This window comes from Sardina pilchardus, chromosome 1 (genome assembly GCF_963854185.1).
Source record: "Sardina pilchardus chromosome 1, fSarPil1.1, whole genome shotgun sequence".
Classification (NCBI taxonomy): Eukaryota; Metazoa; Chordata; class Actinopteri; order Clupeiformes; family Clupeidae; genus Sardina; species Sardina pilchardus.
In genome coordinates this window covers 6,727,028-6,745,027 of record NC_084994.1, presented here as the reverse complement: position 1 = coordinate 6,745,027, position 18,000 = coordinate 6,727,028, and the positions used below count along the sequence as shown (strand labels likewise).

General features: G+C 42.6%; 1 protein-coding gene across 4 annotated transcripts in view; it reads left to right on the top strand.

Moving 5' to 3' along the window:
- LOC134082201 (mucin-2-like) overlaps window positions 1–18,000 on the top strand; it is a 99,204-nt gene that overhangs the window by 79,362 nt on the left and 1,842 nt on the right. For 3 of the 4 annotated variants that reach the window (XM_062537878.1, XM_062537866.1, XM_062537853.1), the window contains 3 exons: window positions 241–288; window positions 6,466–6,522; window positions 17,368–17,462. The gene's annotated coding sequence lies outside the window, so the exon portion shown is untranslated. Of the gene's footprint in view, window positions 1–240; window positions 289–4,832; window positions 4,890–6,465; window positions 6,523–17,367; window positions 17,463–18,000 lie in introns of all 4 variants that reach the window. The other variant, XM_062537861.1, reaches the window with a different exon arrangement.

Here is an 18,000-nt window from a genome sequence, read left to right as displayed (position 1 = left end):
TCACACGAAGGTTACTTTTTACAACGGCATATTAAAATATAACTATATGTCTAGAGGGAGCTTTACAGTCGGCAAAAAAACCTGTCCCTGCATAGTGTACCTTTAAAGTTCAGAGCATATGTTACCATAGTGACTTACACAGCCTTACACCATTTTGGAACTGAAAAAACAGGTTAACCACTTACACTGGGTTAACGTACCTAGGAAAACTCGGTGAACTCCCTTTCTTGAAACCCCTAGGAGATCAGCAAACTGCCGCAGCAATAACAACAACAACATCACCTCCAGGTATGTCCATATGAGTTGAAAACTCAGCATGTGCTGCTTCAACATTAACATTTGTTGTTCACTCCTGCAGGTACAGTATATCCTGTTGATTCAAGTCGGTGTCACTGTATCTTTAGCATATATTAGCTAAAATCAACTGCAAAATGTATTTGTCGTGCACAAGGGCTACTGTTCCCCAACACACAGGCCTCAGATCCACCCAAGACACAGACAACACAATTTGGTTTAAGTTTAGTTCAGTTTTTATTCATACAAAAGACACACAGGACTGAAGGTCAGCAGACTGATGTAAAAGGGCACCACTAGGGGCAGTCTCACACCCAATTAACAATCGCAAGGCTAGGCAGGCTGAAGACCCCCCACACACAGTGCATACACCCACTAGGCACACTTCAAGAGAATTCACAGCAGTCTTCACACAACCAGTTCAAATTCAGCAATAAATATGTTCCATTATCAATACACTACAGTGCAATAAACCACACAATAAAGGGGGGGGATGGGAAAGCTCCCAGCCCAGCAATGACGAGCAGTGATACAGCCCCAGCACGCTCAACGTCCCCTGCCAACAGTCCAGTTAGTAAAATAAGTCCATACTGGTCGGCTGTCCCCACCGACCAGTATATAAGAAAACAATTCCAGTCCCCGATAATCCAAAGAGAAACGAACCCACAGATGCGGCAACTTGTTGGCATGTAGCGCCTGATGGTTGTTTTGGAGACTTTGTGACCCCAAGATGCAACCATTTGATGCAATTATGTAACAGTGAGTTGGAGATTTTTTATTTCTCTTACCATCCTCCTCACTGTGCGTGGTGGCAAAATAAACTTGCATCCTCTTCCAGGCTTGTTTACCACTGTTCCAGTTGTTTTAAACTTCTTAACGATTCCTCTGACCATAGATATGGGCAGGTGTGCAAGTGGCTATTTTCTTATAGCCATTGCCTTACTTGTGAAGGTCGACACACATCTGCCTTACTTGAACAGTGTGTCCCTTTGTCTTTCCCATGTTGAAGAGAAATGGCCTCTGTGTCATGTCATATTTATAGCCCAGGGAAACAGGATGTTAAGAATTACTAATTAAATGTTCCTACATACTCTGATGGACTTTGTAAACTACTGTAGAAATGACAGAAATACTTTAATTACATTTATTTCCTAGGAATTGTTAGGGGTGCTAATAATTGTGGAACAGGTGATTTTATGAAGAATAATTATTTCTCAGTCAGGGATTTTTTTTCCCACCTTAAAATTCTCTTGAGTTGAAGGTTAATTTTTTCTACAATTTTCAGTGTGAGAGTATGCTTCTACAATACACATTTTATTTTAGGGCTTTTAACGCATCTTAACACTAGAAGCGCCGCGCCGTTCTGACCCACTTATACCTAGAAGCGCCGTGCCCCGGTCATTTGACCGCTTTGACGACCTACTAGAAGCGCCGTGCTGTTGTGAACTACTTAAAGCGCGGCGAGGCGGTCAAATGACCGCTGAGTCCTTAGACTGGGAGGCTTTTACTTACACATAATGATCGCTAGATGGCGCTTCGTGCACGAATGAAATCGTTTGGTCATAAATTCAGTTTGCACTAAGCCATGTGTCATTCGTGTCAGACCGTGTTGTTGATAATCTGTGGTTGTTTGTTTCATTATGACATACAGCACGTTTGAGTTATCTGTTCATGTATTTGTGTTGATTTGTGTTGTTTGAGGTAAAAACGTTGGAAGAGTTCTTGAACAAACCTTAAGCAAACTTGACTTTCAACTAAAATGCTCTAAAAGTGAATGTGGCTAGTTCTAATTCACTCCCCAAATTCACTTCTATTAATTTAATAGGTTCGCGCCGCCGAAAATGATCGGACCTAGTCACCTGGAACAAAGAGCCTAACAGTCTGGTTTCAATTAGCCTACACAGTAGCCAGGATTTCATGCCGCATTTTACAGGCTACCGTGGCTACTTTCTAAAACAACTTTCATTCATTTAGGGAGAAGCATCTTATAGGGTCTAGGCTAGCTACCTCGGAGGGAGGGAGATAGAGAGAGCTATGCTGAGCAGGCATAGGCGTGAGAAGTAGCATAGGCCTAATTTAAAATAATGAGTGAATGATATTCTCCGTTTTGCGAATGTGTAGGCTATGTTTGAGATGTCTGCTGAAAAAAAGCTATAGGCCTGTTTCTACAATTTAAGCTAACTTCCATGTGAATTCGAGATTCAGCACTGACACACACATTTTCACATGATCGATAAGTAAGGTAGTAGCTCAATGGTTAGAGCTTTGGCTCCAGGACCCAAGGGGTGTTGGTTCGATTCCCAAGCTATTCATGACGGAAGTCCTTTTGAACAAGGCATCAATAAAATAGGCTATATTCTATTCTTTTCTATTCACATAACTACACGCGCGCTGGCGAATTCGAACATTCTGAAACGCGCATATGCGATGAAACATTGCGCATTCTTCCACGAGTTGCCTAAACAGTCAGCCTACAGACTAGTAGGCAGGGACAGATAGATGGGGTGGGGGTGGGGAGGCAGTTAATTGTCCATTGCCTCGGTGATGTCTGTAGCCTAGCCTAGACGAGTGTATGGGGGAGGGGGGATGATCGGTTTCAAATAGGCTGCAATGGATAGTGTTATGTATAGACCCCGAAGCCATTTGCTTTGAGAACGGCTGGCTGATGACGTTGTTGGCTGGCTAGCTGGCTCAGCCAAAACCTTAATGCAGCCGCCAAAGTTTTCATGACTGATAATGGCTTTAGTTGCCACTTCATGTCTACAGATGTGTATATTGTATTAGATATCAACACACAATGTTATTGTATTGTTTTGGACAACGTTCTGCACGTTTCACTTCAATGTAGACTGCATGCGTTCATTGCGTTGTGAACGCGCAGCAATCTCTGGAAAGGAAACGGTGGAAGTCGCAGCAGTAGCTAATAGCCTATCACGCTCAATGCTGTAAATCCATCTGTTCCAGAATATTTGGTTCATATCATCAATCTTTGGTTTTGGTGTTTGTGCAACCGGGCCCTGACGATTTAACAAAAGTCTGAGTAACGTAGGAATTAGGAAAGTATGTAGGCCTAAGGTGAGATCAAAATCAGGCTAGAAGTAGTTCTACTTTGTTTCCTTCTTTTCCCCATGTCATTTTCATTGGTCGTCAACTCACTGTGAGTCCTGCATCGTAGCAACGAGCACAATAGCCTACTGATGTGGTGTGTCCAGTGGGAAAATCTCATGCAGGCCTAGTTTCTAAGCTATCGTTTATTTTTTCGCGTGTCACTATGATATAAATATTTTTAGATGCAAAAAGTCTAACTGGCTTAGTCAAAGTTTGTCAGATGGCGGCAGAAAATGATTGGCTGGCGAAATGTTTTTTCGTTAATGGTAGGCCTAAACATATTGTGATTCATCCGTTTATTTCAGATAGGTTGTTATTAAAAACCATTAACAAAAAATAATTGTTCATCGACGTTGAAAAACGGTCAGTAAATTCGATCGAAAAATGTGCATTTCGCTCCTGCTAGGATGTGAACACGGGTCTCCGGCGTTGCAGACAGGAGTGCTAACGCTGCGCCACTTATCAGTATACACAGACTGTGTTAGGATAGGTGTTTGACTTGACGTAACTCAGTCTGTCCAGCAAATATGTAAGAAAATGCTTATACATTAGTCTGAGCTTTAAAAGATAGCCTACAAATAGAAGATAAGATATACAACTATGAATGTACGTAGGCATACGCGCCCTACGTACATAAATAGGCTACGACGAAAATATGTTTTACACATGTAGGCCTGTCGCAACGTTTTCAAAACAAACTCGCATTTTACCACTGTGTAAATCGCCTCCATAGACTATGCCATGTAAATGAAAAATAGTTATTAAAATAAAGCACATATATAATACATATTGCACATATAAACGATATGTTTTATGGTAAAATATCTCATGCCCGACTGACAGGAAATCCTTGCGACATCTGCTGTGAGAAAAGAGAATAGCAGCCTGGACAAAAATGGCCGAACGCGAGACAACATAGTGTTGTCACATAAGTGAGCGCAAAATAGCTCTAAACTAGCTTGTACCGGTGTGCTTTTGATCATGTAAAAATTCTGGGTGACAAAACACGCGTATTTAGGAAAAGTCGTGAACGTAGGGTCCTGGAATTTAATCGAGTGAAAAGATTTTTTTTTTTTTGTAATCGTTGCGGTCAAATGACCGCAGCCCGGCAGTTCTAGGTATATCTAGGTCAAACCCACACGGCGCTTCTAGGAATACGCGTCAGCGGTCAAATGACCGGCGCTTGGCGCTTCTAGTGTTAACCAGGGGTGCCAATAATTGTGGAGGGCGCTGTATATGTGTAGAGGGAGCTTTACAGTCGGCAAAAACACCTGACCCTGCATAGTGTACCTTTAAAGTTCAGAGCATATGTTACCATAGTGACTTACACAGCCTTACACCATTTTGGAACTGAAAAAACAGGTTAACCACTTACACTGGGTTAACGTACCTAGGAAAACTCGGTGAACTCCCTTTCTTGAAACCCCTAGGAGATCAGCAAACTGCCGCAGCAATAACAACAACAACAACAACAACATCACCTCCAGGTATGTCCATATGAGTTGAAAACTCAGCATGTGCTGCTTCAACATTAACATTTGTTGTTCACTCCTGCAGGTACAGTATATCCTGTTGATTCAAGTCGGTGTCACTGTATCTTTAGCATATATTAGCTAAAATCAACTGCAAAATGTATTTGTCGTGCACAAGGGCTACTGTTCCCCAACACACAGGCCTCAGATCCACCCAAGACACAGACAACACAATTTGGTTTAAGTTTAGTTCAGTTTTTATTCATACAAAAGACACACAGGACTGAAGGTCAGCAGACTGATGTAAAAGGGCACCACTAGGGGCAGTCTCACACCCAATTAACAATCGCAAGGCTAGGCAGGCTGAAGACCCCCCACACACAGTGCATACACCCACTAGGCACACTTCAAGAGAATTCACAGCAGTCTTCACACAACCAGTTCAAATTCAGCAATAAATATGTTCCATTATCAATACACTACAGTGCAATAAACCACACAATAAAGGGGGGGGATGGGAAAGCTCCCAGCCCAGCAATGACGAGCAGTGATACAGCCCCAGCACGCTCAACGTCCCCTGCCAACAGTCCAGTTAGTAAAATAAGTCCATACTGGTCGGCTGTCCCCACCGACCAGTATATAAGAAAACAATTCCAGTCCCCGATAATCCAAAGAGAAACGAACCCACAGATGCGGCAACTTGTTGGCATGTAGCGCCTGATGGTTGTTTTGGAGACTTTGTGACCCCAAGATGCAACCATTTGATGCAATTATGTAACAGTGAGTTGGAGATTTTTTATTTCTCTTACCATCCTCCTCACTGTGCGTGGTGGCAAAATAAACTTGCATCCTCTTCCAGGCTTGTTTACCACTGTTCCAGTTGTTTTAAACTTCTTAACGATTCCTCTGACCATAGATATGGGCAGGTGTGCAAGTGGCTATTTTCTTATAGCCATTGCCTTACTTGTGAAGGTCGACACACATCTGCCTTACTTGAACAGTGTGTCCCTTTGTCTTTCCCATGTTGAAGAGAAATGGCCTCTGTGTCATGTCATATTTATAGCCCAGGGAAACAGGATGTTAAGAATTACTAATTAAATGTTCCTACATACTCTGATGGACTTTGTAAACTACTGTAGAAATGACAGAAATACTTTAATTACATTTATTTCCTAGGAATTGTTAGGGGTGCTAATAATTGTGGAACAGGTGATTTTATGAAGAATAATTATTTCTCAGTCAGGGATTTTTTTTCCCACCTTAAAATTCTCTTGAGTTGAAGGTTAATTTTTTCTACAATTTTCAGTGTGAGAGTATGCTTCTACAATACACATTTTATTTTAGGGCTTTTAACGCATCTTAACCAGGGGTGCCAATAATTGTGGAGGGCGCTGTATATGTGTAGAGGGAGCTTTACAGTCGGCAAAAACACCTGACCCTGCATAGTGTACCTTTAAAGTTCAGAGCATATGTTACCATAGTGACTTACACAGCCTTACACCATTTTGGAACTGAAAAAACAGGTTAACCACTTACACTGGGTTAACGTACCTAGGAAAACTCGGTGAACTCCCTTTCTTGAAACCCCTAGGAGATCAGCAAACTGCCGCAGCAATAACAACAACAACAACAACAACATCACCTCCAGGTATGTCCATATGAGTTGAAAACTCAGCATGTGCTGCTTCAACATTAACATTTGTTGTTCACTCCTGCAGGTACAGTATATCCTGTTGATTCAAGCCGGTGTCACTGTATCTTTAGCATATATTAGCTAAAATCAACTGCAAAATGTATTTGTCGTGCACAAGGGCTACTGTTCCCCAACACACAGGCCTCAGATCCACCCAAGACACAGACAACACAATTTGGTTTAAGTTTAGTTCAGTTTTTATTCATACAAAAGACACACAGGACTGAAGGTCAGCAGACTGATGTAAAAGGGCACCACTAGGGGCAGTCTCACACCCAATTAACAATCGCAAGGCTAGGCAGGCTGAAGACCCCCCACACACAGTGCATACACCCACTAGGCACACTTCAAGAGAATTCACAGCAGTCTTCACACAACCAGTTCAAATTCAGCAATAAATATGTTCCATTATCAATACACTACAGTGCAATAAACCACACAATAAAGGGGGGGGATGGGAAAGCTCCCAGCCCAGCAATGACGAGCAGTGATACAGCCCCAGCACGCTCAACGTCCCCTGCCAACAGTCCAGTTAGTAAAATAAGTCCATACTGGTCGGCTGTCCCCACCGACCAGTATATAAGAAAACAATTCCAGTCCCCGATAATCCAAAGAGAAACGAACCCACAGATGCGGCAACTTGTTGGCATGTAGCGCCTGATGGTTGTTTTGGAGACTTTGTGACCCCAAGATGCAACCATTTGATGCAATTATGTAACAGTGAGTTGGAGATTTTTTATTTCTCTTACCATCCTCCTCACTGTGCGTGGTGGCAAAATAAACTTGCATCCTCTTCCAGGCTTGTTTACCACTGTTCCAGTTGTTTTAAACTTCTTAACGATTCCTCTGACCATAGATATGGGCAGGTGTGCAAGTGGCTATTTTCTTATAGCCATTGCCTTACTTGTGAAGGTCGACACACATCTGCCTTACTTGAACAGTGTGTCCCTTTGTCTTTCCCATGTTGAAGAGAAATGGCCTCTGTGTCATGTCATATTTATAGCCCAGGGAAACAGGATGTTAAGAATTACTAATTAAATGTTCCTACATACTCTGATGGACTTTGTAAACTACTGTAGAAATTACAGAAATACTTTAATTACATTTATTTCCTAGGAATTGTTAGGGGTGCTAATAATTGTGGAACAGGTGATTTTATGAAGAATAATTATTTCTCAGTCAGGGATTTTTTTTCCCACCTTAAAATTCTCTTGAGTTGAAGGTTAATTTTTTCTACAATTTTCAGTGTGAGAGTATGCTTCTACAATACACATTTTATTTTAGGGCTTTTAACGCATCTTAACCAGGGGTGCCAATAATTGTGGAGGGCGCTGTATATGTGTAGAGGGAGCTTTACAGTCGGCAAAAACACCTGACCCTGCATAGTGTACCTTTAAAGTTCAGAGCATATGTTACCATAGTGACTTACACAGCCTTACACCATTTTGGAACTGAAAAAACAGGTTAACCACTTACACTGGGTTAACGTACCTAGGAAAACTCGGTGAACTCCCTTTCTTGAAACCCCTAGGAGATCAGCAAACTGCCGCAGCAATAACAACAACAACAACAACAACATCACCTCCAGGTATGTCCATATGAGTTGAAAACTCAGCATGTGCTGCTTCAACATTAACATTTGTTGTTCACTCCTGCAGGTACAGTATATCCTGTTGATTCAAGTCGGTGTCACTGTATCTTTAGCATATATTAGCTAAAATCAACTGCAAAATGTATTTGTCGTGCACAAGGGCTACTGTTCCCCAACACACAGGCCTCAGATCCACCCAAGACACAGACAACACAATTTGGTTTAAGTTTAGTTCAGTTTTTATTCATACAAAAGACACACAGGACTGAAGGTCAGCAGACTGATGTAAAAGGGCACCACTAGGGGCAGTCTCACACCCAATTAACAATCGCAAGGCTAGGCAGGCTGAAGACCCCCCACACACAGTGCATACACCCACTAGGCACACTTCAAGAGAATTCACAGCAGTCTTCACACAACCAGTTCAAATTCAGCAATAAATATGTTCCATTATCAATACACTACAGTGCAATAAACCACACAATAAAGGGGGGGGATGGGAAAGCTCCCAGCCCAGCAATGACGAGCAGTGATACAGCCCCAGCACGCTCAACGTCCCCTGCCAACAGTCCAGTTAGTAAAATAAGTCCATACTGGTCGGCTGTCCCCACCGACCAGTATATAAGAAAACAATTCCAGTCCCCGATAATCCAAAGAGAAACGAACCCACAGATGCGGCAACTTGTTGGCATGTAGCGCCTGATGGTTGTTTTGGAGACTTTGTGACCCCAAGATGCAACCATTTGATGCAATTATGTAACAGTGAGTTGGAGATTTTTTATTTCTCTTACCATCCTCCTCACTGTGCGTGGTGGCAAAATAAACTTGCATCCTCTTCCAGGCTTGTTTACCACTGTTCCAGTTGTTTTAAACTTCTTAACGATTCCTCTGACCATAGATATGGGCAGGTGTGCAAGTGGCTATTTTCTTATAGCCATTGCCTTACTTGTGAAGGTCGACACACATCTGCCTTACTTGAACAGTGTGTCCCTTTGTCTTTCCCATGTTGAAGAGAAATGGCCTCTGTGTCATGTCATATTTATAGCCCAGGGAAACAGGATGTTAAGAATTACTAATTAAATGTTCCTACATACTCTGATGGACTTTGTAAACTACTGTAGAAATGACAGAAATACTTTAATTACATTTATTTCCTAGGAATTGTTAGGGGTGCTAATAATTGTGGAACAGGTGATTTTATGAAGAATAATTATTTCTCAGTCAGGGATTTTTTTTCCCACCTTAAAATTCTCTTGAGTTGAAGGTTAATTTTTTCTACAATTTTCAGTGTGAGAGTATGCTTCTACAATACACATTTTATTTTAGGGCTTTTAACGCATCTTAACCAGGGGTGCCAATAATTGTGGAGGGCGCTGTATATGTGTAGAGGGAGCTTTACAGTCGGCAAAAACACCTGACCCTGCATAGTGTACCTTTAAAGTTCAGAGCATATGTTACCATAGTGACTTACACAGCCTTACACCATTTTGGAACTGAAAAAACAGGTTAACCACTTACACTGGGTTAACGTACCTAGGAAAACTCGGTGAACTCCCTTTCTTGAAACCCCTAGGAGATCAGCAAACTGCCGCAGCAATAACAACAACAAATATAGCCGCAAGCGGCGATGGCGGGCCCGAGCACCTGCGGTGCGGAGACCTGTGAGATTTCGGAATCTAACAAAGCAGCATGTGCGTGTTGGTGGGCATGTGCATGAGCAACACACATGCCCACCAAATTCGGTCAATTTTCCTGAATGTATGTGTCAGCCACAAAAGACAACATGCTAGGTAGCACTAAAGAGTCCCTAAGCCACACCCTAGGCCAGCGCTCTATCTCTGACTATCGATAGCAATAACGCACAAGCCCACCAAATTTGGTTCATTTTCGTGAATGCGTGTGTCAACCACAACAGACAATGCACTAGGTGGCGCTATACAGTCCCTAAGACAACCTTGGCCAGAGCGCTGTCTCTGCATAGCTATAGCAATAACACACATGCCCACCAAATTTGGTTCATTTTCGTGAATGTATGTGTCAACCACAACAGACAATGCGCTAGGTGGCGCTCTAGAGTCCCTAAGCCACACTCTAGGCCAGAGCTCTGTCTCTGACTAGTAGTAGCAATAACACACAAGCCCACCACATTTGATTAATTTTCGTGAATGTATGTGACAACTACAACAGCCTATATGCTAGGTGGCGCTATAGAGTCCCTAAGCCACACCCTTGGCTAGAGCTCTGTCTCTGACTAGCAATAGCAATAACACACATGCCCACCAAATTTGGTTCATTTTCGTGAATGTATGTGTCAACCACAACAGACAATGCGCTAGGTGGCGCTCTAGAGTCCCTAAGCCACACTCTAGGCCAGAGCTCTGTCTCTGACTCGTGGTAGCAATAACACACAAGCCCACCACATTTGATTAATTTTCGTGAATGTATGTGACAACTACAGCAGCCTATATGCTAGGTGGCACTATAGAGTCCCTAAGCCACACCCTTGGCTAGAGCTCTGTCTCTGACTAGCAATAGCAATAACACACATGCCCACCAAATTTGGTTCATTTTCGTGAATGTTTGTGTCAACCGCAACATATTACGTGCTGCTAGGTGGTGCTATAGAGTCCCTAAGCCACACCCTTGGCTAGAGCTCTGTCTCTGACTAGCAATAGCAATAACACACATGCCCACCAAATTTGGTTCATTTTCGTGAATGTTTGTGTCAACCACAACAGATAACGTTCTGCTAGGTGGCGCTATAGAGTCCCAAAGCCACACCTTAGGCCAGAGCTCTGTCTCTGACTAGCAGAAGCAATTCCACATATAGCTGCCAAATTACATCCAATTCAAAACCTTTTTTCTGCCTATAACACCAACTTCCTGTTTCTTAATAAAACGCCATAATTCAAACCTTCGCCATTTCGATATACTTTTGAAATTCAAAAATCTGGTCGCAATTCCTCTCGGGCAACCCCTCAAGATCATTTTACTGCTTATATGACATGATTTCGATACACCGTCTAGGAGAAGTGTTTCAAAATACGTGATGTGCAAAAATCATAATCATAATCATAACTCATATTCTTCTAAGATTTACTATATTGTTTAAATGTAAAAGTTGTTCAGATTAATACAACACATATGCCCACCAAATTTGGTTCATTTTCGTGTATGTATGTGTCAAACACAACAGAAACCGCGCTAGGTGGCGCTATAGAGTCCCTGAGCCACACCCTAGGCCAAAGCTCTGTCTCTGAGTATCACATGGAATTCTACATATGCCTGCCAAATTACAAGAGTTTTAGAGCATGCCAAATTGGTGAAAAAAGGAATTCGGTAAGACGGAAAAAACTATAATAATAATAATAATAATAATAATCTGAGCAAAAACAATAGGGCCTTGCACCTACGGTGCAGCCACTTTCAGTGGCCGCACCTCGGTGCTCGGGCCCTAACAACAACAACATCACCTCCAGGTATGTCCATATGAGTTGAAAACTCAGCATGTGCTGCTTCAACATTAACATTTGTTGTTCACTCCTGCAGGTACAGTATATCCTGTTGATTCAAGCCGGTGTCACTGTATCTTTAGCATATATTAGCTAAAATCAACTGCAAAATGTATTTGTCGTGCACAAGGGCTACTGTTCCCCAACACACAGGCCTCAGATCCACCCAAGACACAGACAACACAATTTGGTTTAAGTTTAGTTCAGTTTTTATTCATACAAAAGACACACAGGACTGAAGGTCAGCAGACTGATGTAAAAGGGCACCACTAGGGGCAGTCTCACACCCAATTAACAATCGCAAGGCTAGGCAGGCTGAAGACCCCCCACACACAGTGCATACACCCACTAGGCACACTTCAAGAGAATTCACAGCAGTCTTCACACAACCAGTTCAAATTCAGCAATAAATATGTTCCATTATCAATACACTACAGTGCAATAAACCACATAATAAAGGGGGGGGATGGGAAAGCTCCCAGCCCAGCAATGACGAGCAGTGATACAGCCCCAGCACGCTCAACGTCCCCTGCCAACAGTCCAGTTAGTAAAATAAGTCCATACTGGTCGGCTGTCCCCACCAACCAGTATATAACAATTCCGGTCCCCGATAATCCAAAGAGAAACGAACCCACAGATGCGGCAAAGTTCACCGTCGGTGTAGTAGTAGTGCCGTTCAGGACACAGTGAACATCCCCTGTCGACGTCTGCAGGCGTAGTAGCCCAGGCTCCGCCCCCACGGCTATACCAGAACCCAGAGCCATAGGCTCTGCCAGAACCAAATCACAGTGGCTCAGTCCCAGCTTCCACCGAGCAGTAGAAAGGTTATAAGCTAGAGTTTAGTACAAACAAAGACTTCCCTTAATCTTCCTCGGAATAGAGAGCGATGAGAGTTGTCCAAGACACGAGATGATCGGATCTTCCGCCGTGGTCTTCACATTAGGTGCATTCGAGTTCGGAAACGGCTGACTTCGGCTGGCTGCATACGTCAACGAGAGCTTGAGTGTCACCGGGAGGGGCGAAAGTTTTAGATGCAGATGGTCCCGAACACGATTTTGCAAATTTGACAGACGTGATTCGCGTGAGACCTCGCGGGAGATATCGCGGAATTTGTGTGCATTAAATACAGTATTTAACTTTCATTCTTACTCATTAAAATGAGCATGATGACTGACAAAATAAATTTATATGAAGTAGTTTAAATAAACCACTGTTGTCATACAGTTAACAGGCCTGCATTGTGGCACATTAATTAAATATCAAGTGTTTTCCGTGTGTATATGTAACCAACAGCATAAATTAGCAGAATGTCAAAACATTTTCAGTAGGCTCCAGAAATCACAAATAAGAAGGTATCCCTTCCATACCTGTTAATTTTAGCTACATTCTAATGTAAGGGGCAAAGATTCTACAACAGAACAAGATGGATCACTTTTGACAAGCTCAGGTGTCATCCCAGACGCTGCCTGGCGATGATCCTAGAATGTTAACGGATCCATCTTGCTCCGCTATAGAATCTTTGGTAAGCAGGCAGAACGAGACCCCTGTCATAATATGTTAGACCGGAGCCGCGTCACACAGAGCAGGTTGTTTGCGCCACGCCCCTTTTTTGGGGAAAACAAGCCCTCAGAACAAGCCTGAAACAAGCCAAAGTGAACAGGTGTTGTTCACGGTCACTGATCTATAACGAATAACTTATTATTTATAGATTAGTGTTCGCGGTAGACAGACATGCCGAGAAGTTGCTGTGTGGTTGGGTGTACCAACCACAAAGCTAAGAACCCCTAACATTAGGCTACACCAAAAATTAATCAGACCAACGAAACGGAAATCTAGGCTAACACTTGACTAACACTAGCAGCTAGGCTATCGGCTATGACAGAAATGATCATATCTTGGAATTATCTAACGAACATACTTTACATCCAAGCCTGTCAGTCAACTACACAACATTACAATTAAAATAAGAGGCCAAAAATACAGGACAACAATTTAGTTATATAACTGGAGATTCAATGAGATACGAGTATGTCCGGGTATGACACTGGCCACTGCTACTGCTAGCAGGCTACTCGGGAGACCGAAGGAACATGTTTTTACTTCGATTGAATTAAGCTTTTGAACGTATTTTTCACGGTCAACGACCGGCAAAGTGGTAATATATTGAGTGGTCCTATTGATTCGTTGTGTTTTCTGTTATCATTTACCCCTACGATTTCGGTACGAATTACGTTTATTGACCCTAATTTGCATTGGAGTTAATGAGAGACGTTGTTTGTTTTCCCCCCAGAAGGGGCTGGAACGTTTCTCGCGAGTCAAGTTCCCGGATGTGCCGGTCTAACGTATCGTCATGGGGAGATTTCTTCCAAACCTGTTCCAAACGGACCTATCAAGGACTGGACTGACGTCATGGGGCGGGATACAGACGGTTGCATGCACGAAAAGGCAGATGCAGAATTTGACTGCAGGCGTCCACATATGTCTTCATCCCGCGAGTTTTGAGTGACGTGACATGGTCGCATTTTTGTGACATGATCACAACTTTTCTTCAAGTCGAACAACACGTCTAACCAGCATACACTGCATATGACTCAAATTACGTTTCTGTTTGCATTCGACTGCATGCGTTTGCAGCCGACTTGACATGTCGAGTGCACCTAGTGTGTCGGCTTCCCCTGTCAGCTGATGGCCTCCTCTGGCGCACTCACTCCGCTGCAACACAGCCGTAATCAGAACACCAGCCGCTGTACACAGCAGCTTCTCAAACAGGTACAAATCCACAACAATGAAACAACAACGTCCCTGTTGGTAATACTTAGCTTGCGTGGAATGTCAACCCGGCGTCGATCGTACAGCCGTCTTCCCCCGCATAGCCAGCGGCGTTGTGCCTCCCAGACCGTCGGTACCTCCGTTCTGCTCCACCATTCCAGACTGCCCCTTTTTATCAAGAGGGGGGACCTATCCCGTTCCAAAGCTCATTTCAAACCCATCAAGCAATTACAGAGTCAATGGCAATTAGACTGTTGTCCCACCCAGTCGCAGCTTAGTTCATCATAACAAACGCAGAGTCCCATCGCTAGGTCTGTTAAAAGTCCACCACGTAAGGAACAGCCAGCGCGTTCCCATTCAACAATGAACCATAAACAACACATATCCACAGTATAACATCAGTACACAGTATTAAAGCACAGTCCAGCATTGTCCACAGCCATTCATGATATAACATTAGTACACAGTATTAAAGCACAGTCCAGCATTGCCCATAGTCATTCATGACATAGGCCTATTCTAAAAATCTATATTAGGCCTATATCACGATAAAAAAAAATCTATTCGGTATTGTTTTTAGTATGAATAAATTTACATTAGCGATCTCTCGAAAGATCATTTTGACTTAGCCTAATTTAAGAAGCATTTGCTTGTTTTAGGGCCAATTTACTGAATTAATTTAAGTCAAATGACGATCAAAGAAAGCGCTAGGTAAGTCTCTTTATATTGAAAACAAAGAACATTTTTTGATTTTGATATAAGAGTAATATTACTTAGTTAGATTTGTATCAGGTAAGCAGTTTTTGCAGTGTCTACACCTCCTCTTTGAATAATTTGACTCTGCAGGACTCAGTTCTACAAAGGAAAAATCCTTGGTAATCCTCTACTTTGAGAAACACACCCTGGGTTGGAGGGTTTATAACACACTACCACTTAACAGTGATTGATTTCTGGCTCCAGCCGTGGCGCCAATGGCTGGGGCACTTAAACCCGCACGCCGGCAACCCGGGTTCGATTCCCTCCCTGTGGTCCTTTCCAGATCCCACCCCAACTCTCTCCCACTCACTTCCTGTCCGATTAAAGGCATAAAAGTACGGAGCCCAGGAGGTGACAAGATGTTGAGTTTGGTTTTGCGAGATCTCGAGTTTGTTTTGCGAGATCTCGAGTTTCTTTTGCAACTACTTGACAGAACAGCTATATCTGTTGAGATGTCACACATGAAACAATGCTGCAGAAACGCTAAAAAATGACTTCGATGAGTAGGATATCGTATGAGTTCCTGTTGATATAGGCTACGTGCACGATGGAAATAATTTGAAGGAATCTAGTAGTAGTCTTGTAAATGGTGACCCACAGGTCTTTGCAAAATCCTAATCTGAGACTGGCCTGTGACTAGAAACTCGATGAATTGTCTTAAGATGTGAGAGGGTCTGAGACTGTAGTCTTTCAACAATCTTTTCCAAATCTTTGCAAAGTCTGTCAATGTAAGCCAGCCTTCAAATTGAAAAATGATTTTTCAAGAGAAAACTGGGTGCGTCTCGTCATGCTTAAAATAATACCAAAAATGTTCTGTTCTTAAAGGGATATTCCGCCATTTTTGGAAATACGCTCATTTTCCACCTCCCCTCGAGCAAAACAATCGATATTTACCTTGTTCCCGTTCATCCAGCCATTCTGTGAGTCTGGCGATACAACTTTTTAGCTTCAGCCTAGCATAGATCATTGAATCGGATTAGACCATTAGCTTCTCGCCTGCTAGCTTCATGTTTAAAAGTGACTAAGATTTCTGGTCATTTTCCCATTTAAAACGTGTCTCCTCTCAAGTTAAAAAGTGCAATAAGACCAACTGAAAATGAAACCTGCCGTTTTTCTAGGCTGATTTGACATGGAACTACACTCTCATCTGGCGTAATAATCAAGGCAACTTGCAAACGTACCATAGGCGCAGTGATATCGTATGCAGCATCTGAAAATAGTCCCCATAGACAGCAAGCAGTAGTAGTGCCAGTAGTTTGCAAGTTGCCTTGATTATTACGCCAGATGAGAATGTAGTTCCATGTCAAATCAGCCAAGAAAAACGCCAGGTTTCATTTTCAGTTGGTCTTATTGCACTTTCTAACTTGAGAGGAGACACGTTTTAAATGGAAAAATTACCAGAAATCTTAGTCACTTTTAAACATGAAGCTAGCAGGCGAGAAGCTAATGGTCTAATCCGTTTCAATGATCTATGCTAGGCTGAAGCTAAACGTTGTATCGCCAGACTCACAGAAGGGCTGGATGAACGGGAACAAGGTAAATATCGATTGTTTTGCTCGAGGAGAGGTGGAAAATGAGCGTATTTCCAAAAATGGCGGAATATCCCTTTAATGTTAGATAAATAACACATGGTTAGGTTTCATTTGTTGATGGAGCTTTTGGCCCCAGACTCTGTAATGCTCTTTCTATTTCTAATGCACTTTTTTTGTGAACAACTTTGTAATCCTGTCTGCGCTACAATTTTTACTTGTACTTACTTACTTATTAGCCTGGTCCTACCATACTCTCGTACATTTATAATGTACAGAGAGTCTGGGTCTGCGGTATATTCGCGGGTTTTCTCAAGACAAAGATGTGCAGGTCTAATCAGCAAACAGAGGGAGTAGCTTAGAATGATGGTTGAGGTGATGGGCTAATTTGAGCATGTCACGTCACGACCAAACGTCAGCGATTGGTTATGGCAGATCTGAGTGGCTCTGGGCAGATTCAATAGTTTTAAACATCAACAGAGTATCCGCATTCAAGGAAGTTCACGCTTGGCAATGGAAAGTGGCCAGACTCTCTATACATGAATGTACGAGAGTATGGTAGGACAAGGCTACCTACTTATAAGATAGTGAAGAAAATATAGAAAAATGCTTTTCTTACAAATGCTTTACTTGTATCCCTCAGGAAGATTCTGTCGCCCTCCAGATGTTGACAAGATTGCTTTTCCTGTAGTGTCTGTAAACGCTTCAATCCCGTGTACCAATAATCTTCAAACTGATGTAAGTCTGAACTTTCAGTCATTCAGTATAATAATAGAGATCGTTAAGACCTGTGACCAACTAGGGGGTAGCGTCATCAAAACGCAAAGCATTATGGGTATGTTTGGCCAGTTTACATGGGCTAGCGTTAGGCTAGATAATGAAATGAAGATAATGAAAACTTAATGTGAAACAAAAGTTTGAAAAACAGAATGTAATCTTGGGCTTCCTTACTGCTGCTATCCATGCCATTCCTCGCCTTTTCGTCCCCTCTGATAGTGTATACTATTATTTTTCCGTGCTGGAAAACGATGAAAGATAAGCTTCATGCCGCTCTATTGCAGTTTATAATCACAGCAGGTAAACGGCATCTCGAACACTGCACTGTGTTCTTCCTTCAAGTCCGTAAAACTACTTCAGTTTGTGCCGCAGATTCCCAAAATGCTTTGCGTTTTCCACTGTGAACAAGTCATGTTCTCAATCTTTGTAAGGCTTCACTCCACTTTGCGTCGTGCTTAACAACGCCCCTTAGCTGTTCGATTATACAGTATAACCCACG